Here is a 27491-nt window from a genome sequence, read left to right as displayed (position 1 = left end):
ATATGCACTTGCACATATGAACAGAAATGTAAAGGCAAGAGCATTAGTAGAGATGAAGGAGATTATTAATGAAAGATAAGAACAACCTACCAGGAGCTACAACATTAGATGATGACATGACAAAAAATGACTGAATCCATAATGATTTTGAGGATTTTAATGCTAATCTCTCAGAAACTGAGCAGTCACCAGCTAAAACATTAATGGAGATTTAGAAGATGTATTAGGTAATTTATAAGCTTCATCTAAAGAATATACAAAGAACATGCACCCAAAGAGAGAATTCTCTTCAAGTACCTATGAAATATTTATGAAAAATTGAACATGTGCTTGGTCACTTAAAAATCTCAATGAAATCCAAGAAGTGTTATTACGTACTTGATATCTGCACTTCTCTGTTAAAATAAGAATGATTTGGCCAGGCATGGTGGCTCACGCCTGTAATCCCAGCACTTTGGGAGGCTGAGGTGGGCGGATCACGAGGTCAGGAGATCGAGACCATCCTGACTAACATGTTGAAACCCCATCTCTACTAAAAATACAAAAAATTAGCTGGGTGTGGTGGTGGGCACCTGTAATCCCAGCTACTTGGGAGGCTGAGGCAGGAGAATGGTGTGAACCTGGGAGACGGAGCTTGCAGTGAGCCGAGATCACACCACTGCACTCCAGACTGGGTGACAGAGTGAGACTTTGTCTCAAAAAAAAAAGAAAAATGATTTTAGAACCTCACACATCAAGGCCAATCCACCCAGTTTCCACCCAGCCTAGAGAACAGTTCTCATTTTCTAAGGCTTGTCTTGGTGTTACCTCCTCAGAAAAATCTTCTCGGGTCACCTTAAGTTCAGTAGTTCTTCTCATTCCCAGTGACTCCTTAATAACTCTACTGTATCTTTCTTCATGCAACTTACCAGTTTCTGAAATCATCCTATTTGTTACTGGTTCACTGCCTCCCTGGCCCCACTCTTTGAAATATAATGTATTTGCAACATCTAGCTCCTGGAATGGAGCCTGGAACAGAGTAGGCATCAATGAACATGTGCTGATGAAAGCCTGACTTGGCACCCTACAGTGACCCTAGCCCCTCATAGAGATATAGACCATGCTCCTAGAATAGATCACATTACATCAGGATTATTTGTGTTACAATTGCAGTAAGAGATAGTGAGTTTGTTGTCACATCCGCTTACATAATAGATCCTAAATACATGACTAAACTATGTCCTTCCCCATGCACCAAAAGAAGCCACAACTTGGGAAGCCACATCACCTGCTTACAGTCGCATCTTGCTAATGACAGAACCTGATTCCTGACTGTGAGCATTACTCTGCTCCTCCACGTGGCCTCCACGTCCCCTACAACACATCCTATTATGCGTGGAGGCTGCAAGTGAGGATAGAGAAGACGACTTGCAAATGTCTTTTTCACCAAATTCAGTGTTTCTGTTACTATTATATAGATACTAGCTTTTGCCAAATCTATTAAAATTGACTCAAATTATCATTTCTTATAATAACTGCATGTCTGCACAAGGACTGCATTGTCCAATTAAAGAAACAAAGAAAATAATAGCTCATTGACTCACAACCAGTAGTGTGGCCATATTATCAGCCTAGTAGTTAAAGAAGGAAGAATCACTGTGTGACCTTGGACAAGTTGCTTGTGGCTGAATTCTCAAGTTTCCACATCCATGAAATGCTCATAACGTTAGTGTTGACTATGCAGGCTGCTATGAAGACTAATTAGATTACTCCATTAAAGCACTGAACATAGTACATGTGTCCCAATGAGCTCGATAAATGTCCCTAGCATTTCAGACACCTGCATAGTCAACTTGATTCTTTTGCAGTGGTTTGCAAGCTTTGCTCAAGAAACTGGTTTTTGATTACCTACCTTCCACAGCCCTTCCAGAGAGGCACCACTGTTATGGAATGAGTCTTAATATTCCTTTGAATCTGATTAAATCCAATTTCTCGCTGTTACAGTGCAGCTAGAAAAATCCTGGCCAATGCCAGATGTATTTGTTGAATGGCCTTTTTACTGAAGATTTCAGGAAGATGGGGCTGCTACAGGGGCAGCCAAGATCACAGCATTGATTAACAAAGGCGCAAGTTGTCTGGGGAACATTCTTCTTTGACCCAACCCTTCTTCCTCAGAAGGAGCTATTCTAGAATAGAAAGTTTCCACCACAGACATCTGCTTGCCAGATCGGTCCCAACACTATAGCCATTGGTGAGAGCCATCGGGCAGTATAGATTTTCCCTTGGATTGGCAGCTACTTGAAGAAGGGCACAAGCAGGCTTCAAATTTATCATGGAAGTCGAGAGCAGTACAGTTTTGACAAGGACTCCCTTTAAACATCAAAGACTTCTACAGACTCCTCCACCTAAGTGTAATTTTATTTCTCTTCAAATAAATGGCTGTTGAATACATGACTAATAAGTATAACCTCCCCTGTGCACCAGAAGAAGCCTGAGACCTCGGGAAGCCACGTTGCTTGCTTACAGCCACATCTTGCTAAGGATAGAGCCTGATTCCTGACTGGAAGCATTACTCTACTCTTCCACGTCTCCTGCAACACATTCTATGATGCATGGAGACTGCAAATAAAGACAGAGAAGAAAACATGATACCTGATGATCAAAAGCTACTAGGAATTCAGTAATGTTATGAAATGCTAATGTATTTAAATTCAGTAATGTTTTTAAATTTTAGAACTCATAGTAGTGGCTATGCACACACCAGAGAAATCACACATGTATTTATGAGGCATTCTATTCTGGATCATGGTTCACTATGTGTGTGTGTGTTTGTGTTTTTGCAGATTCGAAGACTCCCAAGGGTCTTTAGTCCACAGATAAGGAGCTAAGTCATGGAAAATGTAGAATTTGTTCCCTTTAAACAGGAGGTTTTAAACAGCAGCATTATATCAATAGTGCTACGCTATAGAAAAGGAAGAGTGACTACAGTCATCTATAGTAAGAAATTCTCAGTTGGAATATTCATACTCAATAGGTGTAACATTTTGATCAGGTTGAAGATAATGACAATTTTTTCTATCAAATTATTTATTTTCATCTCAAGGTTGATCTTTACAATTGAGTTGTGTGGATGAATAGCGCCTTGGACTGGTAGAAGATCCAAGTTCTTTCATTTTCACCAGGAACTAACAACATAACATTTGATAAATCATATCGCTCTCTGGGCCTCAGTTTCCCTATCAGTGAAAAAGCTCATGTGAGGCACCAAGGCAGAAGACTATAGACATGACAGAAAATGGAAGGGAATTTCTACTATTGAGTACCCAGGAAAAATGCAGTAATGAAATCAAAGCCTGCATTAGAAGTAGCAAGGAGCGGGCCAGCGTGGTGGCTCACACCTGTAATCCCAGCACTTTGGGAGGCTGAGACGGGCAGATCATGAGGTCAGGAGATCGAGACCTGGCTAACATGGTGAAACCCCGTCTCTACTAAAAATACAAAAAATTAGCTGGGTGCGGTGGCGGGCGCCTGTAGTCCCAGCTACACGGGAGGCTGAGGCAGAAGAATGGCGTGAACCCGGGAGGCGGAGCTTGCAGTGAGCCGAGATTGTGCCACTGCACTCTAGCCTGGGTGACAGAGCGAGATTCCGTCTCAAAAAAAAAAAAAAAAAAAAAAAAGCTGAATCACTACTCTAGAAAATATCATCAGAAAAATAGGCTGTAATCTTGTGAAGTTATCCCAGAATATAGAGACGTAATCTGTAAGGGACAACATGATAGATATGGGCATTACATAGTGAGAACCTGAGTATAATAGATGCTCTAGAAGAAAAGACCAAAAACTAAGAAAGGGAGCAACAAATTTATGCAATGAAACACATACATGGCAGGTTAAAAGGGCTTACCAGAAAAATGTAAAAGAGGTAAGCAGTAGAAATAATCTGGCACAATTATTGACTTGTTGATGTAAAGAAAATACAATCTATAAGGACCTGGAAAGAAAATAACAGGCTGCCTTTAAGAGCACACATCAAGGTGGGCCTCAAGAACCCCCACCCAAAGAAGTACCTCTCTGTCGCCATGCAGAAGATGGGGGAAACATTCATGTCTGCCATCTTCTCCCCACCACCCATGTCCCATTTTTTTGTTGATTTATTTGGATTTTCAGATCAAGACATTATTTCTGTTTTTTTGCATTATACCCCCTTTAAGAGCTTCTTTTGACATGTGTGCTTTTCTCTGATTCTAGTGGATGACAGTGGCTTGTGATGCTCAACACCAATTCAGGAAGAGGACTAGAAGCCTAGAAGAATGTTGATGGGGGCAGAACACATGTCCCAGAGAGCAGGGGAGCTCTGCACAAGCCTCAGTGCAGGCCTTTGGAAGTTGTCTGTGTGGACACGGCCTCTGCGCCTCACCTAGAGCCATTAAGTCAGAATCCCTAATGCAGTGCCCGGGCAAGTGCCCATGCAGTTCTTATCGGCAACCTGGGTGATGAGTTGCTGATGTCGCTCCTACTGGTCCTGCTATGTGGCATCTGGACAAGGAGCTGGAAGGCAAATCTGGGCATCATTAATGCCTGCTGCTGGCCATGGCAAGCCCGCCACAGGCCCTCTTCTGCAGGGCCAAAGCAGGTTCACACACCATGCAGACAGGGGCCAGGGGTAACACAAACGAAGGAAGTGAGGCAGATGTGAGGAAGGCCACATTGGTGGCCAGTAAACTGAGAGGGCTGGCTGGACAAAGGAGATTGCTGGGGCAATCTCGTGAGAATATAGCTCACTATAACCAGATCATCTGTTTTTTTCCAAAAACCCGAAAGCCAGAATCATATATTATATTTTCAGGTTTTTGGAACACTCTGAGACAAACAAAATGCCATCTAGGCGGAATTGGCTTGTAAGCTCCACATGCGACCCCAGGCTTAAATTCTTCATGTCCACAGAAATTGCCCTTTTATTTTAATCAAAAAAGTCCTCCTCAGAAACAGGTCAGGCCTTTCTCAGCAAGTAGAAACTTAGGTGCTCCAAATGACTATCTTCGTTAATTTGTTAATTGTTTAAAAAGCTACTCAGATTTCCCTGAAGTTCAGCTGCTCCCTGTCATTTCACATTCACATTGGTTGTGCGCAAACAACCAGCGAGCTGTCCCTTCGGCACTCTGAAATGCCACAAGTCCAGGAAATAAGTGCTTCCTGCCTATGGGAGAGCTCTGCCCCTCTGAAGAGAAGCAGACACATTCAGAGCTGGTAGCCTGGACTATCACTCCTAAATGAGAGAAGGATAAAGAGCCGGGGAGTTGGGTGCAGTGGCTTATGCCTATAATCCCAGCACTTTGGGAGGCTGAGGCAAGAGAATCCCTTGAACGCAGGAGGTCGAGGCTGCAGTGAACCATGTTCACACCACTGTGCTCTAGACTGGGCTACAGAGTGAGATCCTATCTCAAACAAACAAACAAACAAATATTAGGGCTTCTGGAAAAGTCCATGGGACAGGAAGACAAAGGGACCCAGATACCAGAGTAAGTATTCCACTTCCTTTTTAATAACCAGCATCCACTGGGAACTTCCCATGAGCCAGGCTTTGTGTTTCTGCTGTACAGTGAAACAGTAAGTCCTCAGTAATATTTCTGAATGGGTGGATGGATAAATGAATGAATCAGGCATCTCTTTTATTTCACATTCCTGAAATTTAGCCTTAGCATTGGGAGGGCATTTAGATTTGCATAATCTCATCCTTCCTTTGTCAACAATTTTCGAGGGCCAGGTTTGTGCAAAGTCAGTGTGGGAGGGACCGAGAAAACAACAGAGAACCTGCCCTCAAACTGTGTCCTGGACAGAAAGACATGCGAGACCTGTGAAAGATGCCTCTGGATCCAGAGCACAGTGAGAGAAGGCAGTTCTCTAGGAAGATTATCTGAAGATGCTCCCAACCCTTCCCTAAAAACCATACAAACCCCTCCATGGAATAGTGACTGTCCACTGCAGGCAGCTTGGCTCTCAAGGAGGAGACCAGTAGAGGCCGCCCGGAAAAGGAGGTATCTCAGACAGAGGCGCCATAAGAGTTGGAGGAACCAGGAAAACAACCAGAAACAGGTACCACGGTGCTGATGTCATGCTAGGATAGTACATCTACTATTAGTGGACACTTGGAAATCTCAGTCTCTGCAGGAGAAGCGCTCTGCCGCTGGGGTTCACTCCATAGTGGTGTTGCTCAGGAGGTTCTCCGCTGTGTAGCCTCTGTGGGCAGAACCCTAGCTATTGCGGGACATGATGCCAGCTCCCCAGGGACACTTTCCATTGCCCCCCTTCCCATGCCACCACAATCTAACATAACCTAATAGCTAGGCCATCATTCACCTCCAATGAATGCCTGATCATCTTTCATTTCACAGTCTCAACCTCATGTCTCTCCTTGCGGCTCCAGAGGGGACTTGTTTCCCTTTTCTATGCTGTCCTACATTTCTGTACTCATGCTTCAGAGTGTGTTTCAAAGTGTGAAAATGTAGTTATTTGCTAAATCCTGCCCAGCCTCTGGCTGTGGGTTCTCAGAGGGTGGGACAGGGCATGTCTGTCTTGTTCCTACTCACCAGGGCAGACTACTATCTCCTTAACAATAAGGGCTCCCTCATATATCCACAGAGCTTAAGGTAGTAAGGGTATTCTTACTCCTCATCCTGGGATATCTTTACGAGGTAAGGAGAAGCTGGGAGACCTTAAGAAGTATTTCCCCCTTCCCTACCTCCCTGATTTCTCTCTTCTATGGATCTCAGATGAGAGGCTTCCTAATGAGCAAATAATGTCTAAAACCAGAGATACTATATTTATAAAATAATAGCCTGTTATGGTGAAAGTTAGAGCTAGAGATAGTCAAAACAAAAATAAGACAAAAAGTCCAAAAACCATTGCCCTTGTTCTTGGACCCAGAAGTCCTAAATCTTTAAGAAGCCCTTTGCCTCAAATCCAATTCAATTTTTAAAAAAATCATATTTGAAATACGTGTTTCTCTCTCTCATTATGAAGAAAATCCTGAGATACAATATTTTCACATTCAATAAAAATCTGAGTAGCTGCTTTATACGCAAATCACATGGTATACATGATATCCCAAAGATCGAAACTGGCATTCACAGATAATCTTTTAAAAAGACAAAATCCAGTGAATATGGTCATCATCCTTTCTAAAACTTGAACAAAGACAGTAAAAATCATTCACTGACTCCATCAATATTCTTGTGCAAAACAGATGATTTCACCCTCCCCAGCATGTCTCTCCAGCCACGTTTATTCAGTTCCCATTGTGCCTGCCAGGCTGACTCTCAGAGAGAGAAAGCAATGAAAATACATTACACTTAGATGAAACTAAATGACTTTAATATATCCTTAATGATTCAGCGAATCCTTTCAGACTTTGCTAGCATTGTGAGGACATTTGGATTTGCAGAATCTCTTCTTCCATTTGTCCACAATTTTTGAGGGCCAAATCTGTGTGAAGTCAGTGTATGAGGGACCAGGAAAACAACAGAGAATCTCCCCTCAAACCGTGTCCTGGGCAGAAGGACACCTGAGACCTGTGAAAGACTTAAAGGTGAGGCCATTAATATTGGCTATGTTATTAATATATTGCACATCTATATATATATCAATAATATTAACCAGTGGAGAGAGTAGCTTAGGAATATTTTGTCATGTGAAAAAAATACTTCAGTGTCCAAGTCTCTTATTTAACCTTTACAATTCTCTCTACCCTACTTCCCTTTCTCTACGTTCCTGCTGACACTACACTCAGCAGGCATGTCTGAGGATGAGAAAGAAGGCCAGCGCAGCACAGCAGGGCACTGGGGGAGGGAGGGAACAGCATCAGATGAGGTTGGAAGGTAGTCAGGGGATGGAGCATGCCAGGCCTTGTAGGCTTGAGCTAAGCATTTACATTTATTACAAGTACAAAGGGGACTTCCCGGAGGGGTTTAGGAAGTGAGTGTATGATGTAACCTACACTTTGTAAAGATCACTCTGCCAACCTGCCTGATGAATTTATGCCTTATGCCCTCGATCAGATCACAAGGAGCTGGATGGTAGGGCCATATGTAGTTACTCTCCCTTTAATACCCCCATATCATGGACTGGCAGAATGCTAAACCAGTGGCTTTCAAACTTTCCTGTGTATCAGGATCATCCAGAGGCCCATTTAAACATATCTTGTCGGAATCCACCTACAGATATTCTGATTCAGTAGGTCTGGGCAAAGTCTGAGAATTTACATTACTAAGAAGTCTCCAGGTGATGCTAGGATGCCAACTGCTCTTCAAGGCACTGCACTTAGAGAACCTGTTTAAATCTGTTTGTAGAATAAATCAATCGGTGAAGAACCATGCAAATTTTTTTTTTTTTTTTTTTTTTTTTTTTTTTTTGTTGTTGTTGGTTGGTTGCTTTTGAGACAGGGTCTCGCTCTGTCGCCCATGCTGGGCTGCAGTGGCATGATCATGGCTCAGTGCAGCCTTGAACTTCTGGGCTCAAGTGATCCTACAGACTCAGCCTCCTAATTAGCTGAAACTACAGGCATGCACCACCATGCCTGGCCAATTATTTTATTCTTTTGTTGCTCAGGCCGGTCTCCAACTCCTGGCCTCAAGTGATCCTCCCACCTCAGCCTCCTCAGTCACTGGGATTACAGACATCAGCCACCATGACTGGTTAAAATATTTTTAAAACAAACAACATAAATAATCAGTGGTTTGAATTTTATATAAAATGCAGTCATTTATTCTTTTTCTTTTTAAAAAGTATTCGTTTTAATCTAGAATGTGATGATAACAAAAGGACTAATCATTGCATACAGAAGCACTCTGAAAAGAAATAGATCATTGTGATTAGGCAAGATGAGACACTTCAGAGGCTGCACTGCCAAGTTTAATTATAAAATTAAGTGTCATTCAAAGAAATTTTTATTGCAAAAGTATGTGATTTACTTCTGTAGGCAGTTATTACAATACTGCCTCAATCCAGAAGGAATATGAGGTGGTGAGGCATCTCTTGGTTCAATTCCAAAACTGAAAATTAGACTACAATATCCTTAGAAGTCAGCAATAAAACTCACCATGGCTCATTGTGTTTGGTTCAAAGCGCACAACACTGATGAACACATCTACTATAAAAGAAAGTAGATTCAAACTCTCTTCCTAGGAGGAACCCCCAAAGATTCCAACTCAGGTGCTTATTATGCCAAAGCAAAAATGCAACTCAAGAATGCAAAGTAAATACAGACTCAGAGCCAACAGAGGAGAATAAAAGTCAGACCTAGGAAAGTTGAGTACACACGGCTGCACAAGAAGCATAAGGCTAATGCCCTGTGGTCTCTGTGAGTTTATTCTTTTCTGTCACATGTGAGGCTTCGGTTTCCATGTACCAATGTCCATCTACTTAGAAATCATGATTGTAGGCCAATCAACAACAGATAGTCCAAACTCCATGATGGCTTGGGGTTTAGGGGTTCAGTAGGAAGCTCTCTGGCCTGAAGCCTGAAAAGTCATAGGTTCATATTCTGCTTAGGGAAGAAGCTGGTTAGGTATACCCAGAATCATATAAGGCTAGTGAAATCTCATCTATTCATTCAGTAGTTACTCAGGATCTCATGGCCTAAGAAGTCAACTGGGCTGGGCTGGGGGGTAGAGGAGGATTCAAAACATCAAAAGCCACAAAATCAAAACAAGAAAAAGTATTGAAAATCATGGCCTTGAAAAGCAAATAGTAAATATAATAGTCACTAAGTAGCAACAAATGTCCAACCTTCCTCTCTGTCCGTGTAGCAAGAACCAAACAACACTGTGTGTGGCCACCACGAGGCTGACACAACAATTTACATCACGTGGAAGATGGACCTAGATTCTTGTTCTACACTGGTGGAAATCACGGAAGAGGCTGGCTGTAAATTAAATACAAAAATAGCAACCCCCACACTCTAGCAAAATATAAAGTACATGTGAGCCCCCAAATCCAAGCTCATTATGCAGACTCTGTCTGAAACCCAGCACCCAGCATTTGCCGTTACCCACCTCCAAAAGGGTAAAAGTAAACATTGGACCTGCTCTGGTGTTAAACTGCCACCGGATCCTCCCCGCTGTCTCCCTCCTCCTCTTCTTCTTTACAGACAGGTAATGTTGGATCTCGAAGGAACTGGGGGCTCCCACTCTAGGCAAAGGTTGGACAGGTGATCAATGTACAGCATGAGATTTGGCTGTGCCTACGTGCCTCCGACAGAGCTGGATCATCTGGGACAATGAAAATTATAAGCAACAAGAAAGCAGTATTAACAGCAAGGGCAGGGAAACCAGGACAGCACACACCACAGTTCCTAGGACACCCAGCAACCATTCCTCTCCTCATTCAGTCATTCTACACACATTCATTAAGCATGGTGCCAGGCTCTGGAGATATTGTAGTGACAAATAGGAACACAGGCTCTGCCCCCATGGAGCTTATGGTGTATGTGGGAGAAAGACGAGACAGGCAGTTACAGGACAGCAGGTAAGGAAACCTAAAAGGTGCCATGGAGCACAAAGCAAAGGCAGCCAGCCCAGACTGGGGATGAGTGAACAGGGAAGGCTTCCTGGGAAGAAGTGACATGTAACACTGAGCCTGGAGAACCCATGGAGTTAGCCAGCCAAGATTGGGGTGGGTCAGCACGTGCAAGATTCCTGAGACAGAGAGCATGGCTGGTCCAAAGGGCTGAAAGTCCTTTGTTCTCAGCCATTCTGCAGCCTGTAATCCTACATCCAACCAGAGCACCCAGCTTTGGAGTCTGCAGCCCTGATTACAGGAGGAACTGGTGCTCCTCCAATGCCCACAATCCAGTTGCATTTTGACCTCTGCCAGTGGGATCTCAGGAAATGAAAGAACTTAGAAAACAGCTTTTTTTTTCTATGAGAGGAGAGAAAAAAAAATAATGCAGAGTTGAACTGCTATGGAATAGACCCAATTGCAGCAATCTTTTCTGCACACCAGCATCAGGGGTAAGGGAGATGCCATCCTCATGGAGATTGTTGAAACAGACAAGAAGGTGGACCACAGTTTGGTATCACAATATGGGAGCCCGCTTTGCCCTTTCCTTTCCTCCAAGTCCCTGAGAAATTGCAGGGGGAGCGCTTTGTTCTTCTTACCCTTGGTGTTGACGTCTAAAAGGCTATCACAGACATGATACCTCCCACTTGCCTTATGCAACTAAGGGAAACGAGATAGCTTATGAAGCCAATCTTGTCAGGGGCCTCCACGTGGAAGAAAAAAACAAAAACAAAACAAAAAAACCCCAAAGCCTTGGGTTTGTCCCAGCAGCTTGAATAATCCCCAGGATTCTAGCTACCTTTGCATTACGAAAGAGACCACTGGAGAGGATGGCTTAAGACTGGGTAGAAAGCATGTGGTCATTGACCAAAGACACATAGTCCAAAGTAGCTTTCTGTTTGAATATTATCATATGATCCAAGTCCTACAAACAACATCCTTGATTGAAATCGAAAAGAAACAAAACCCTCACCCAGAACAAGCCGCGTTTTTAGAGACAAAGGATATCTTCTTAACCTATGACAACACAAATTTGTTTAGGTTTTCCCTCCACCAAGTAAGTAAGCAATTAGGTTTTTACAATAAAAATATCCCCGTGCATGTGCAAACACCAGAGGCAATCATATAATTACCCTGCCCAATCAGATTCAATTGCTGACAGTTGAGTTCCCACTGCTCATTAACTTCAGATCGCAAAGAGGTCTTTACGGAAGCCCTTTCCTTCTCTTCACAAAGGTCCCTATGGTGCCGCGATCAGCCCCGCCACTACCTCATGCAAGATAATCATCCCCAAATCACCAGGGCCAAGGCCAGCCCCCTCTGGTTTCCTTCTGAAAAAATAAAATGAGAAATTCGAAGACACGTTGGCCTAAACACCCTTGCTTCATTTGGGGATCTCACTTCCAAATATAATAGTAACCTTTCACCCCCACACTTTAAGTGCTGTAATTACATAATTAAAACCAATTATGTCATTTAACAGAGACTTTTTCAAGATACGGCAAGTCAATTACCTCAATCATTGACCTCAGAAGATTTCCCACACTGACCTGCAACAATGAGAACTGGGATAAATTTAGACACTGGCTTCCGAAGGCTGGCATGGACTCGCGGGGTGGGTTGTAGCTGGGCTAGATTCTTTGAGACTCTAGAAGCTGAACTGAATTCATTCCCATCTACACCATCACTATTTGTTTGCCCAATCCTTCCCATATCTCCTTGATTTTTTATAACCACTCTGATGGAAAGATTATTTCCATGTTGCAGACAGGAAAAGAAGGCAGGGAGAGTCATAAAGCTATCCGAAGTCAAGCAGCTAGTGTTAACAGCAAGGCTAGGGCAATACCTAAGTTTTCCACCACAGAATTTAAAGTCACCATGTAGCGAATGGTGTGTGGGTGACTCTCTTACCCCAATTTCCTTTTGAGGCCACACACGTGCCCCCACTTTTATTTAATTCACCTGCATGGCAAAAGGCTCCACTGCAGCTCAGAGGGTGTGCCCTAAGTTAGGCCACAGCCAATCAGCTTCCAGCATTCCTCCCCTAACCAAAGCATTGGTTCAGGATGAGCACATGATCCCATCAAAGCCAATGAGAGACACTGGCACTTTTTGCAGGGCCTGTGGGACCTCTGCCTAACTGTACTTGGAGTGACAGGAGGTTAAGACTGGAAGTTGAGCAGGCATCATGCTCTACCGAGGAAGTGAGGGTGAATGGAGCCCAGAGATGTGGAGGGAGAAACTGGTTCCAGCAAACACCCTCTATTCCCCGTCCCTTCATGCTGCGAGTAGGGACATTGAAAATACGGGTTATGCAAAAACACACTGGCGAAAGCAGGAAGAGCGCCACCTATAGCTTGGGTATGCTCCCTTTCGAGGATGGAATCAATCCACTGTGGCTCCGAGGCCTGCCTCCTGCTTGCGACAATTAAATGCCTCCAGTTTTTGAGTTATTTAAAGAACATACCATTTTACGGGCAGGAGGAAGCACTTTAATCTGCAAAATGATTTTTATCACAAACTAAACATCCTTGTAACTTTTTGGTCCTCTGCTTTGGTCGAAGTTGTCTCTCCTTGGAGCTCAGACAGCTGTTGGAGCTCAGAAGATCTGCCTCCACCCTGCACTTTGCCCTGCTCGCTGGTACCCTGGTGCTCTCCAATTCCTGGATCTATGTGGGATGTAAGAACTCAGGATCAGGACGCTTACACTCATCAACATGGGGGCAATTTCTTTCTCTTTTCTTTATCCCAGGACTTGAGGGAGAGCAAAAAACAAACCAAAAAACAAAACAAGAATTCCTCTAATTCAAGGTTTTCAGCCTTGACACTTGAACTTTTGAGCCAGACAATGATTTGTCATCAGGACTGCTTTGTGCAATGTAGGATGTTCCTGGCCTCTACCCACTAGATGACCCATTAGCACTCCTCATTTGGGGACAACCAAAAAATCTCCGTGGACATTGACAAATGACCAGGGATGGGGGCCAAGATCCCCTCTCATTTCCCAGTTCCCCATTTCCTGGTTAAAAACCACTGCTGATAGCATCTTTAAAAACATAATTCCTTGTAGTATTATGTTGTGAGACTGAGGGAACCACCACCCTTCTTAGAACTTTACAAGAGCCATATAAAATATTCCCTGAGGAGAACTGACTTAAAGAAACTCCAAGATACCAGCCTGGGAAACATAGTGAAATCCCATCTCTACAAAAAAACACAAAAAGTAGCCAGGCATGGTGGCATGAGCCTGTAGTACCAACTATCTGGGAGGCTGAGGCTGAGGTGGGAGGAATCCTTGAGCCTGGGAGGTCAAGGCTGCAGTGAGCCCTGATGGTGCCACTGCACTCCAGCTTGGCCGACAGACCGAGACCTTGACTCCAAAATAGCAATACTACTCACTGTCAGGGCTGTGAAGCCACATAAGACTTGACCCATTAAGGACCAGAGTGAAGAAAAATGTATCAAATAGAAATAATTTTACCTAAACATTGGCAAGAGGAAAAAGACATGGAGGAGAAACATAGAACTGAAAAGCAGTGAGGCATCTATCTATATGGTGAGTTCCAGCATGGGTACTCAGCTTCTCACTTTCACAAGTAAGAAAATGGAACTTTAAGGTTAGTGCTGGGTTTCCTGGATTCAAAACCCAAAGCTGAAAATGTGGAAGAGGTTTGGTGTCATCAGAAATGATCCTTCCAGTAAACGCCTAAAACTCACTCACTCTGCAGAAAAAAGCCAAAAATGGTAAAGCTTCACTTATTTGGACAAATGTGGGAGAAGTCATTTAAAATAAGCAAAAGTGATGGATTTATAGAATATTTTTCAAGGGAAGGCATTTACTTGCTTTCAAATGCCAGCAGTAATTAAGTGTGAGCTGGCAGAGGTCCTTCCTTCAGGATTGGTTTGAATGAGAAGACAGAATTTATTGAATTAATATAAGCATTGTTAGGCCGGGAAGAAGGGCTTTGAGTTAGTTTGTCCTCTCCATGAGTTGTATCTTCACACAGGCAGCTGGCTGAGACCAGCCCAAGAGTTCCAGAATAGTGGGGTTCCAATGAGGCTTTGTTTCCAGGCACAGACATCTGTGCACCTTGAGGTACTGATCAAATCAGTCAGGAGAACCAGGCTGGCTTGTGTGTGAAGGCTGGGCTGTTTGGGGGCCTCACTGTGTGAAAAGATTTGGATTCTAGCAGTTTCTTTCTCTACAAGTTCTAATGCCTGGAGAGATGGAGAGGCCTATTAGGGGAATTCAGCTGACTGGAGCTGGGACATCACTGCTTCCTCAGATCCCAGGCAGCCTCCTCTCCAGCTATCAGCATGTCTTGGCTGTCCCATGCTGTCCCCTCAATCTCTGACTGCCCTCCCTTCTCTCCATCACCAGAGAAATGTGACTGCCTAGGGAGCAACCATGTCTTGAAAGGAGAAAGAGCAAGAATAAAGGTGTCTCTGAGGGGCCTTGGTTCTCCTCCCCTAGTTCTTTTAGGCGTTTTGTTTTGTTTCATTTGGATAAAGAGCTAACATTTAGAACAATAATAGAAAAATAGAAGTACTTGTCTGGAGGGTCTAGCAGAGGTCCACAGTGACTCTTATGAGCTGTATAAAGGACTGTCCCTTCTGGAGTCTAGTAATTAAATCTGAAGGAGTAGTCCTCAAATCTTGTTAGAGAATGAATTTCTCAGGGTATACTCTTCCTGTGGCTAAGAAACCCCATTGCAGCCCCTCTCTACTGGAACCATTCATCCTGGTCAAGTGTCTTTCTCAGAATACCTGGGTAGGTCAATAGAGATAAAAGAGAAGCACAGCCCACTTCCTAGTTTCAGCTGGCACTAAAACAAGAGAATGAGTTGTGTGTGTTTTGGTGGAGGTGCCTCCTGATTGAGTCTACACACTGGCTTGTGAACCTGTTGTCTGTACTAAAGAAGTTATCCCAAAAATGAGGCTCTATGTACACCATAGACAAGTACTTCCTCCCCATGTCCTTTCAGCATGAACTGAGAGAGGGGCAGTCTCTAGGTGGCAGGTGTCACAGAGGTCACTCTCATAGTCAACAACTGAAGAAGACTTCCCAAAACAGCAACTCCTTGCTTTTGCCCCAGATAAGCCTTATTCCCAGCATCAAGAAAAGGATTTTAATGGTGTGTGGACTCCTGGTTCAGGTAGAAGTTGGTATCCAGAGATGTCATTCCTTATTTATCAAGTACTTATTCAGCAGGTCCAGAAATGTTATGCAAAATTTGGTGTTTATGCTTATATACTTTATTCTGAGGAGCAGAATTATGGTAGCCATATTCTTAAAGTAGTTTGAAGCTCAGCATTAAAAATTAAGCAACAGTTGGCATAAAGTGATCCCTTAATTTTTCTTTTTTTTTTTTTTTACCAGCTTTTCCGAGCCAAAATTTACTTACCATCAGGGTCATCCATGTTAAGTGTAAAGTTCAAGGATTTTGAGTAAACTTATAGAATTGTGCGACCATCACAACAAACCAGTTTTAGAATGTATCTACTATCTCCAAAAGACCCTGCGGCTGTTGCAGTAAACCTCCCTTAATTTTTGCAGCAAATGTTCTAGAGTTGAAAAGAAAGCTCTTTCTACATCTGCAAGGCTGATCCATTTTTCTCCCTTCCAAGAACTCTACTAAAAAATTATTTGTTGTTTATCTGAAATTCAAATATAACTGGATGTCCTGTATTTGTGAAATCTGGCAACCCTAATGCAGGACCAAAGCAGAATTAACCAAATAAATGAATGTGCATGTCTCGAAATAAATGTACTTTTCTGGAGCATTGTAAATAAACGTGCATTATTTTCTTAGTTTTGAACCATTTGGGTTCTAAGATGGTCAGAACCTAGTTCCAGTTAGAATACCAGTTGAGAACTAAGCTACAGACACACCCTGGATAATTCACAACCCAATTGCTGTTTTACAAGCAAGCCTGGGACCTCAGACACTCGTAGGATTATATGCTACATTTCCCTTGAAAGGTTAAAGTAGATGTAATTGTTAACCTTGCAGCTTACAATCAGAACTGGAAATGTGACTTTTAGGGGCACAAATTATAGGGAAATCATTCTTAACCGTTTTGGGGGGTGGTGTCACAAACTCCTTTGGGAGAATCTGATAAAAGCTGTGAAACTTCACCACAGGAAAATGCATGTATACACGTCTACAACATTTTCCAGGTAATTTTCTTTTAGGTGGGAGATGTTTCATAGCTTCCATGACATTGTTCTGAAACATTCATTCAAGGGTTCAAGAGCCTGAGCAAGTTGATTAAAACCATCCTGGATTCTTATGCCTTGCTTTTCTCTTCCTCCTGTTTGTATGGGAAGTGAAGAAGTGAGGATAATGGCAAGGGAACTGACTAACTCAAGACATGGCTGTGGCTGGGCTTGGTGGCTCATGCCTATAGTTCCAGCACTTTGGGAGGCCAAGGCAGGCGGATCACTTGAGGGTCAGGAGTTCAAGACCAGCCTGGCCAACATGGTGAAACCCCCATCTCTAAGAAAAAAATACAAAAAATTAGCCGGGTGTGGTGGTGGGCACCTGTAATCCCAGCTACTCGGGAGGCTGAGGCAAGGAGAATTGCCTGAACTCAGGAGGCAGGGGTTGCAGTGAGCTGGGATTGCGCCACTACACTCCAGCCTGGGAGACAGAGTGAGACTTCCTCTCTCTCAAAAAAAAAAAAAAAAAAGAAAAAAAAGAAAGAAGACGCTGGGCATGGTGGCTCACGCCTGTAATCCCAGCACTTTAGGAGGCTGGGGCGGGCAGATCACGAGATCAGGCTATCAAGACCATTCTGGCTAACAGAATCTGGCTCTGTCGCCCAGGCTGGAGTGCAGTGGCTGGATCTCAGCTCACTGCAAGCTCCGCCTCCCGGGTTTACGCCATTCTCCTGCCTCAGCCTCCCGAGTAGCTGGGATTACAGGCGCCCGCCACCTCACCCGGCTAGTTTTTTGTATTTTTTAGTAGAGACGGGGTTTCACTGGGTTAGCCAGGATGGTCTCGGTCTCCTGACCTTGTGATCCGCCCGTCTTGGCCTCCCAAAGTGCTGGGATTACAGGTTTGAGCCACCGCGCCCGGCCCTGACTCTGTTTTCACAAGTTATATCCTATGGATCTACTGGAAAGGTATCTGGGAAGGACTGTTTTAGGACCTGAAGCACTGCACACATTTTGTAGGAAAAACGAAAGTTTTAAAATCACTATACTACATGGTCCTCAAAGTCACCAAAATATTCTGAGTTTTAAGCCATCTGATTATCTGATTCTAGATTCTAAACAGTAGAAGCCAGGCGCCAGCTGGGGAGGATCTGGGTATTCTTTTTCTCTGAGTCCAAAAAAAAAAAGACATTTGGTAGGGACAGGAGAGAAAGACATCCCAGTCCTCACTACTCTCCAGTTCTGCAACATTTCTTTCTTCCTTTGAGCTGCTCTCCTTCTTTCATTTGAGCTGTTCTCCTTCCTTCATATGAAAAACTGTCTACATGTATGATAATGATTTGTCAAAAACTACCTACATTTTCTCTGATAAAATTTTTAAAAAATCCTTTCCCAATTATATGAATTTTCCTTTGGGTGACAAAGATACACAATGACTTATTTTATCATTATATACTATTATACCAATGATACTAGTAGACCACGTGGATAAAGGACAAATGTGCTCACTCTGAGTTTTATAGATGGCATCTCTGCAGTGCCTTAGAGGCCCCTACAAAGTAGGCTCCAATATTATCTTCCTCATTTTTTAGAAGAAAAGACTGAGTGGGGAAAAAAGGTTGAGTGACTTACACAAATTCACCCATCTAGCCAACAGCAAAGTGGGATTTCAAGTCACAGCTCATGCTCATACTATGTTGAAGAGATAAATTATACCACGTACCACTAAAAAAACCAAACAAACAGGTTTTATTCACTCATTTTCTCTCAAAAACAAATAATCTACCACTTTAAGGAAGTGTGTTATCACACCCAATGATATGAACCATAAAACTATTCTGGATGTTTATTTGATACTTATTGATGTTTAAGCAAGTCTACTATGTTCACAGTTATCACCTCAAAGAAAAATATATTATTTTGTTTTTAGGTTTTATCTTATCTGTCCTTGGTCCTTGAAACGGCAAGAGAAATGCATACACTCTGTTCTTACTTGTTGTCATAGGATACCAGCTGCCTGCTGGGAAAGGCATACTGGGAAGTACTGCTCTACACTTTGTATTAAGACTTAAAAAATAAAAAACCCAGAGTCTGTGTAAATCACTGACAAAGTTGACAAATTTCATGGCTTAGTCATGGTTAACATATCAGATTTCATGGCTTGACAGCGATTAACAAGAAAATCATATTAGAGTTACAACGATGAGTAGATTCTTAGATATTTGATAGAGAAACTCTAAGCTCTCCAAACGCCATTGCCCACTGCACAGCCCTCTTGTCCTTCCTCCTGTGGCTGGAGCCTCCATGAAACCAGGGAGAGCAAATAGGATCTTCCGTTATTGGCCACAATCACCTCACCTCCTGACTATGGCAGGAGTGAGCCAGTGCCTAGCGGGCCCCAGGGAAAGGTCTTAGCATCCGTGAAATAAAGTGAGGTTTAATATTTATAGCCTAATTCATAAACCTGTAAGGAGAAAAAAAATACCTCATTTGTAGAGAACACAGGTATTTTACCCAATATTGCATGCACTCAGGAGAGGAATGAATGATCATTGTTGGAACTATGATATTTTCGGTGAAAATTAAGTTTCCATGTCTTTACGAGGAAGCAATTCAGCAGGGGCCTTGTTGTTAAAAGTGGCATGCGAGCAGGAACTTCAAAAGGCCTGCTGCCTGCCTGCCGAGCCATTTGGCCGGAGGGCTCTGCATATCCTCTTTCGGGTAAGAGGCAGCTTACTTGTCAACTTTGCATAAAAGACAGCCAATTTGTCAGCCATTTGCTTTAATTTTGTTTCTGAGTCTTCCAGCGACAAACTCCATATACCTTCTGGTCTTTAATATCATATATCTGACTGAGGGATGGAAATTCACTCTAGTGTCTCAGGCTGGTTTCCTTCCCAGGCCATCCTCCTGGGTCTTATAGGATGTCCTTAATCAGAACCACATTACTCGGCTAGAGGAAGTCCTTGTGCAGACGCTGGCAAGACACTACGGCAAAAGAGTTTCAGAACATCAAAGGTCAGATTGGGAATAAAAGCTGCAGTTATCTGTTGTGTTTTCTTTAGTTGAGAACATGAAGGCAGGGTGCCTGACTCCTGAGGAACCAAGATTTGGATAAGTAGCAGCCACTAGGAAAGGAGTTCCATTGGCCACTGAGCACAATGGCCAGTTGTGGAAACGGAAAGTCCTTACATTCCAAGTATTCTGGACCTGAGCAAGGATTTTCTCATTTTATACAGATAGGTTTTTATATTTCAGTAACACCCCTAGACTGGTAAAATAAAAATAGCTACATCTTGTCAAAAAATATAATTGTCACTGGACTGTGTAAATGTTATACACATACATATACTACATATATGTGTGTTAGATATGCACATATACATAATACATATTTTACATATATGTGTTAGACAAATAAAGCACATTTTAATCATAAGAGCTACCATTTATTGTGCTTTTTTTTTTTTTTTTTTTAAAGTGCCAGGCACTATGCTAAGCACTTTCCATGCATTACTTAGTCTCTCAACAAACCAGCATGGTAGGGACTAGCTTTGTCCCTATTTCACAAATAGAAAAAACTTAAGATTAGAGAGGAAATTCAAGGCAACAGTTAGACCCAGAGCCAGAAGTAGAACCCAGGAGTGCCTGACCCCTGAGTCCAGCCAATTGAGCCCTGGCAATTCTCACGTGTTCCATTAAGGTGAGTGCCTAAGCTGACTGTGAAAAACAGGGGCGGAGGTGAAGTGATGAGCCATATCACTTCACTAACATATGGGTGTGAAGGAGTTAGGCGTTACTCCAACCCTGGATCTTCATCCCAGGGAGGCAGCCTGCAGGCTTTGCAGATGGAAGGCAGGGTGTGAGAAAAGGAAGAAGTGATTGCAAAACCCCAAGACCCACCTCCTTTACCAATGTTGCCCAAGATCAGCCTGGCTGGGGAGACTCTGAGAACTCAGAGGGACCAGAGGACTTAATGGAAATCTATCCCTCACTCACTTTCAAACTGATAGCCTTCCCTTCTCATGCGTGGGCTTGCCCTAGAGATTTGGGGTAAGAAACATTTCCAGTGTGCCTCTACCTTAACTCACACCACAGGGGCAGCTAACAATTACAGAAGGAATGAACTTTTTCATCAAATGTCCTTCCATAAAACCATTTCCCAGGAAATGGAACACAGCATGAAGGGAGCGGACTCCAATTTTCCACCGACAATGAGCATGGTGGGGCACACGTACTATATTGAAAGGATTTTCCTCCAGCGTTTTGGCAAGGCTGTCTCTCAAGGAGACTTACTGAGTTGGGCTGAGGTCTCATTCCCCTCCGGCCAGCAGGATCAGAATGTTTAATATGGCCCTGTCTCTTCAACACCCATGTGTAAACCACCAATAAACAAGCCAGCAAAGACCTGCAGGCCTAATTGCCTTTTAACTCTGCCAAGATGATAAACTCCCAGAGCAAGGAAGGAAAGACTTCCAGGGATTTAACAAGTTTATCTGCCTGCCACTTGAACATTTTCTGTCTGCCTACACTTCAGTGAATTCACCAATAAAAGGATAAAAGGGCCCAGAATGTCAGACCCCTCAAATGGCCAAGAAGTCCCAGATTCAAAACGTATGACCAGCAAAATTAACCTGTTAATTGAGCTTCGTTTTAGGTGTTTTTAAGATCTGGAGCAAGGAAAGTGGGGCCACTTGACTCTTTCTAGCACCGGCCATTTCTCTTTTATTGACCAAGGCCTAGAAATCTTTACTCACAATAAAGAAAATAGTTTTCACAAGGAAACTGGGATAGGCAACCCATTCTGAAACCTCTAAAATTTTAGAGCATTATACTGACAGGAGAGAACCTATACAAATCTCGGTGGTGGGGGAAATGGGGTGTATCATACGGGCAGTTGTAAGATTGGTGTTTACTTCTGCAAAGATATTTTTCATCTCTCCCTGAACCGACTTGCAAATTAAGCATGTTGGTTGTTTCTGTTGGTTTGTACCCTACTACCCAGAAGAAAAATCCTGAGAGCTCTTTACCTATTGAAGTCAAATTGGAAAAGCAAAGCAATACCAAACAAAGAGACTTGGGGTAAGTACACAGAGGTGGTGCCATTCAAGGCATTAAAGTAGGATGAATGCGCATCACCTCTGGGAGATCATTTCACAATCTTTATCAATATTAATGTGCAACTTTCCTTTTAGGAATTTATTCCAAAGAAATCATTGGATAAGGAAATAAAGGTTAAGCCCAAAAAGCTTTAGGGAATTCTACTAGGGAACATTTTAAAACATCTAAAGTTCACCATTAATAACTGGCTAAAGAATGCAAAATTCTATACTCTGTAACTATAAAAATGATTCCATAGGTGTATATTTATTAATGTGGAAAGGTGTCCAACATACAATGTTAAGTTCAAAAAGCAGATTATAAAAACATTTATAATATAATCCCATTCTTTTTAAGAGGCCATATATAGTAAAATTAGAAAGATACATAGTTCACCAAAATGTTAGGATTTCTGGATGGTGGATTAGAGGGGAGTTTTATTTTCTTTGGCAAGATTTTTGAATTATTTGAAATGTTTAATGAGAAAAATGTATTGCCTTTAGCAATGTTAAAATACTAAAGCAAAACAATAAAATTGAATAAAACCAAAACATTCCTACCATCATCATTACTGTCCTGATCAACAGGAAAAGAGTCACATCTGAAACAACATCATGGGAAGACCCAGCTACCCTTTCTCAAGGAGACAGGAGGAGAGAACGCTAATGGATATTGCCTTATAACAGCACATATAACTGTTGTTGAAGCATAGTCTCCAATGAGATGAGAATGGAATGGTAAAACCAAAAGTGGGCTCAAAATCCCAACAGGTGTCTTCCCCAGGAGACCCAGGTATCTCCCTTCCCTGGAATCACGGTACAAATGTCAAGGACTCGCCTATTAAGCTAACCTGTACCACTTAATAAAACAGGAACAGCTCTTAAGTAGGGTGCTTGCCAACTGAAAAATCTGGAGTACTATTTTTCTATTAAAACCTTGTCCATGTTTTTCCTATTGGAACCTGGAAACTGGACAAATTCTAAAGAAATCCAAAAGAATTTTTTTAGAAAAGAATTCTGCTAACACCAAAAGCTCCAAAGCACTACACAAGGCAAATGCTAGGTTGTGTTATGCTGAAATGTAAAAGCAGAGTTCCAATCCAAAGTGATGTGTCCTTCACACCAGGCTTTGTGTGCATCAGCGTTTATGCATTTGTACACTGATCTCTGCACATTTCTGCATCTCCCTACTTCATAATTTCATAATCAGTTCCAGATTTCATATTTCTTCCACACCGTAAGGCACAGAGTTCCGAATTTGAGAGATGCAAGGTTTAAGGGGATGAAAGTACAGTGAAAAGTACGATAATGATAAAACCAAAACTGAAGTTTTGTTTCATATCCACTGAGAAGTAACAAACTGAGTATATACTTTGGGACCCATGTGATCTTCAGAAACTGTTGGAACATGGTAGACACATACAAAAATTTCATGTGTAAAATGGATCCTTTGATTGGTAGACCTCCTTACCAATGAAGCTATAAGTGTTCCTACATTGCTATAATAAACACATCAGATTTGGATATGCCTGCCAAAGCACCATAATGCTTCTCTCAAAATTCGGAATTCTGTCTTTACATTACAAGACAGAGCAAACTGAAAGATCAGGTTAATCTAGGATAAACTTCATCTCTTGAGTTCAAAGACAACTGGCCTCTCTAGGGGTTTCAATCAAGGTTTCTTTGAAGGATTGCTCTCAAATTCATTAAAGAAATTTCACTGACTTCACAGACTTTGGCATTAAATAGATAACCTGAGCTCTTCATTGCCCAGCAAAATGACTGTTCATCTTTGAAGCTCTGCAAATTGGGATTAAGTTGACTGTTTGCCTTTTACCTCAAAGATGACTCCACTCCATTGACCAGCGAGTCCCCAGGCAATGACCTGGTTGATCAATGACATCAAATTTATCTCTACAATGTGTCTCTTAAAGCACCCGTCCTTTCATGGATTGGCTTTGTTATGATTTTTGCTTTAGATGTAGTAGTACTCTTGATAATAATGCCAACCCCCATAATAAAAATTCAGGAAATGAATCATATTTTTAAAATCCAAGTGTAATTTCCAACTAACATGAAAGACGTGTGGGGTGTTTTAGATGTATACACTCAATTTTTAAACCCTGCTTTGAATTTTGTCTCCTCAATTACCACAGAAAATGAGGTGTCTCATCAGACCCTGGAGTGAGCCCTAAAGCAGCACAGACTTGCTTTTCACAATGACTCTGCACGTTCCGGAGAAGGCTCAGCATAAACACATAGGTTTTCACCCTCTAACCCCACCGTCTGCTTCCTCTGCGCCCCATAATCTAAAACATCTCTTCTTCGCAGGTATATGGTCTTGGATTTGTCACAGTGTACGGGAGACTTTACAAGGCCAATAAAATGACAGCTGCACAGAGGGAACTGGGTGGCTTTTACCGACTCTGAAACACCACTGCCTTTAACTCCCAGGGATCAGGAACTTGAAAGCACTCCGATTCACTTAGCTCTGTGTTTGTCATAAAGTTAAGGCTAATCAGATTTTCCCCAACTTGCGGCCCTATCTTAAATCCTCAAGCTGCTCCTATGCAAACTTAACTGATGGAAGATGTGATTATGCCTTCTCAGGTCATAAATTCTAGATATTTATAACATAACTGTTGTCATTTAGGCCAATTAAGATGCTTTTACTAGCTCGGAACAACTACCTATGGGGCTTGTCAAATATTCTGACAGTGGTTTATGACCCTTCACAGTGATTTTATCTTATAGGGATATGAAAGATGGTTGCATGCAAAAACAGCCAGGAGGCCTTGAAGCACATTCTTCTTATTATCATCATCCATACCCCATTTCCATTCTGTCCCCTTTGTTATCCACTCAAACCATGATTTGATTCTAACTGCCCCCACCACAGTTGGTTACTTTGATCACCTTTTTTTTCTCCAAAGACCTAAAAGAGGGAGATAACACCTCTTGAGACACTACTATAAAACACCCAAGTGGTGGGCTGGTTAAACACCCAGCTGGGAATGCCAAACTTCCGCATGCATAACATGTCCCTAAAGACAAGTGGGGTTTACTTTTCACTTAGGGCAAACACTCCCTCATGAAAAGCAAAAGAGGATGACAACAAAGAACGGGACATATTTGGGGATTTCATAGACAGGTTATAGCTTCTCCTTTTCCCTTGTGAAATATCACGTATCTACTACTCTTCCCCTCCTGCCGTTTCTTCTTTTAACAAGGCCCCTAAGCACTGATTTCAGGCACTGTACTAGGCTAGGGATACAGGGATCAAGAAACACCCAGGCTGGCTGGAGACACAGACACCTTGATAATTATAATGCAAAGTGTAACAGGACAGTCATGCACAGCAAATTCTGGAAACACTGAAAAATGGCATTTCACTTTTGGAAGGGAGGTGGTCAGGGAAGGTTCCTTGGGAAAAAGAATTCTTAGTCTGGGCCTTAGAAAATGCCAGGAGACAGCTAGGCCAACTGGGGGAGAAGAGTATTTCCAGGAGGAAGAGCAAGAACAAAGGCATGGATTGGAGGAGGACACCGAATACATGGAAAATGCCAGGCAGGTGAGTGTTCCAGAGCATCACATCCCTGCTGGGCAGCAGTGAAAGTTGAGGCTGGAAAGGAAAGTCAGGGCACGCTCCTGTGGGACTTTGTATTCACAGGACATAAGCTATTTCCTTTCTTGTTCAAAGGAGGCCTGGTATAATGGTGCTCTTTTCATAAACCCAGCTGGACAGAGTTGGGTAAGAATTTTTCCATCCGAATCTGTTTGCTTCATACCGCCATCCACAGCTGGCATTGTCAAGTTCCCCAGACTAACTTGACAGACATAACTGTTTGAAAATCCAGTCACACTTCCTTTGGTAAAGAACGCTTTGCTTTCGATGACCAAAACAACACTATTTGTAGAAGCCAGGTAAAGCACCCAAAATGCCACCTGATAAACATATATGAAGTGCTGACTCCATACAAAGTCCTATTCTGGGAATGAGTCAGAAATGTGGTGGAGAAGGCATGACCTCAGCAGCCAGTGGATTCTCAAGTACGCAGTGATATATCCTGGATCTTAAAATGTAATGGTCTTTTATCAATTTGATTTTTTCCTTGTGTTTCTAATGATGAGAGTTTGATTGAATTCTACCAAAGGACAAAAAAAAAAAAAGTATAACATCTACTTGGCCAACGTAGGATACAAGTGTGGAAAATACACCATAGCATTTGAAATTCTGCAGTATGGGCAAATGCAAGTTACCAGCAATTTCTTTCAAATTAGCAGCTTAAATGTGCTACAGAGACACAGGAATCAGAGCAGTAGTGCTAACCTAGACAGTCCTCAAAATGATCAAATTGGAGTTCATTTTCAAGAGTCTTATGGAAGTTTTGCTGCTGTTAAAAATTTTAAATATTTGACTTTGTTTATACTCTGCCTTGGTCCAGAAAGGATTAAAGCATCTAATACCAAACAGAAGAGGGTCATATTACTGGAAGAGTGAGTGCTTGAGTTTCTCCTCCTCATATTAGAGGAGGAGTGAGGGCTTGAGTTCCATCTGCCACACAAACGCCAAGTTGGTTCCGACCGAGACTTGGACCAGGCTGATTCAAACCTAGAAAATGTTTCTAAACCAGAACATTCGGATTTGACACAAAATTCCCCAGCTGTTGAGCAGCAAAGGAAGAACTGTGAATCTATTTCTAGAGGAAGGCTGGGAACCAATGAGTTTTATCAGCTGAGCGAAATTCCAGATAAAGAATTCATGTTCTCTGATTTGTTCTCCATGCCCACATGTGACTTGTCTCTGACCTGAGGATGGTATAAAGTGGCATAGTGCAGTGGGAGGCACAAGCCCCACTACCTGGTTTGCATTTCCATTTACCACCTGGGCAAATCACCTGAGGTTTCAGTCCCTCAGTTTCCTCATTACCACAGAGGATTACTGTAAAGATAGAAAGAATTAATACATGAAGACAGTGCCTGGCACATATGAAGTGCTCAATAAATGTTAGCTGTAATTAATATTTTCTATTCCTCTGTTAAGCACAGAGACAACAACAGAAGAACCCTACTCTGTCATGTTAAATATAGTGAACCCCAAGTTTCTCTTCAAAGAATCAGTATGTCAGTATGTTCAGCTCTCTTATTCTTTGATTCTCTATTTATTTTATTTTATTTTATTTATTTTTGAGATGGAGTCTCGCTCTGTCGCCCAGGCTGGAGTGCAGTGGCGCGATCTTGGCTCACCGCAAGCTCCGCCCCCTGGGTTCAGGCCATTCTCCTGCCTCAGCCTCCCGAGTAGCTGGGACTACAGGCGCCCGCCACCACGCCTGGCTAATTTTTTGTATTTTTAGTAGAGACGGGGTTTCACCATGTTAGCCAGGATGGTCTCGATGTCCTGACCTTGTGATCTGCCCGCCTTGGCCTCCCAAAGTGCTGGGATTACAGGCATGATGAGCCACCGTGCCCGGCTGATTCTCTATTTTAAAGTTTAACTTCCTGGTTCTCTTGGCCCTCTTGCTTCTAGTTTCAGTAAACAACATTTTCCACCAGTTTAAATCAGAAGTTCACATCTGTTCCCCTGGTCACCTGTTCCATCCTGACTCATCCTGGTCACCTGCTTTGACCTGACTCATGCCTGGTCACCTGCTCTGACCTAAGTCCCCTTTAGTTACCTGTTCCTAACCGTCCTTCCCCCC

At 42.6% G+C, this 27491-nt stretch overlaps 1 protein-coding gene across 12 annotated transcripts in view; it reads right to left on the bottom strand.

Annotated features, from left to right (window-relative positions):
• The window catches only part of ERC2 (ELKS/RAB6-interacting/CAST family member 2), a 1259367-nt gene that overhangs the window by 92282 nt on the left and 1139594 nt on the right, over positions 1 to 27491 (bottom strand). The window contains exon 23 of one of the 12 annotated variants that reach the window (XR_001899782.3): positions 10029 to 10244. The exons of 10 other annotated variants lie outside the window; for them this stretch is intronic. The gene's annotated coding sequence lies outside the window, so the exon portion shown is untranslated. The remainder of the gene's footprint in view (positions 1 to 10028; positions 10245 to 27491) is intronic. One more of the 12 variants, XR_001899781.3, reaches the window with a different exon arrangement.

The sequence above is a fragment of the Papio anubis genome, chromosome 2 (assembly GCF_008728515.1).
Source record: "Papio anubis isolate 15944 chromosome 2, Panubis1.0, whole genome shotgun sequence".
Taxonomy (NCBI): Eukaryota; Metazoa; Chordata; class Mammalia; order Primates; family Cercopithecidae; genus Papio; species Papio anubis.
Note: the sequence above shows the minus strand (reverse complement) of the source record. Positions and strands in the feature narration are given on the sequence as shown.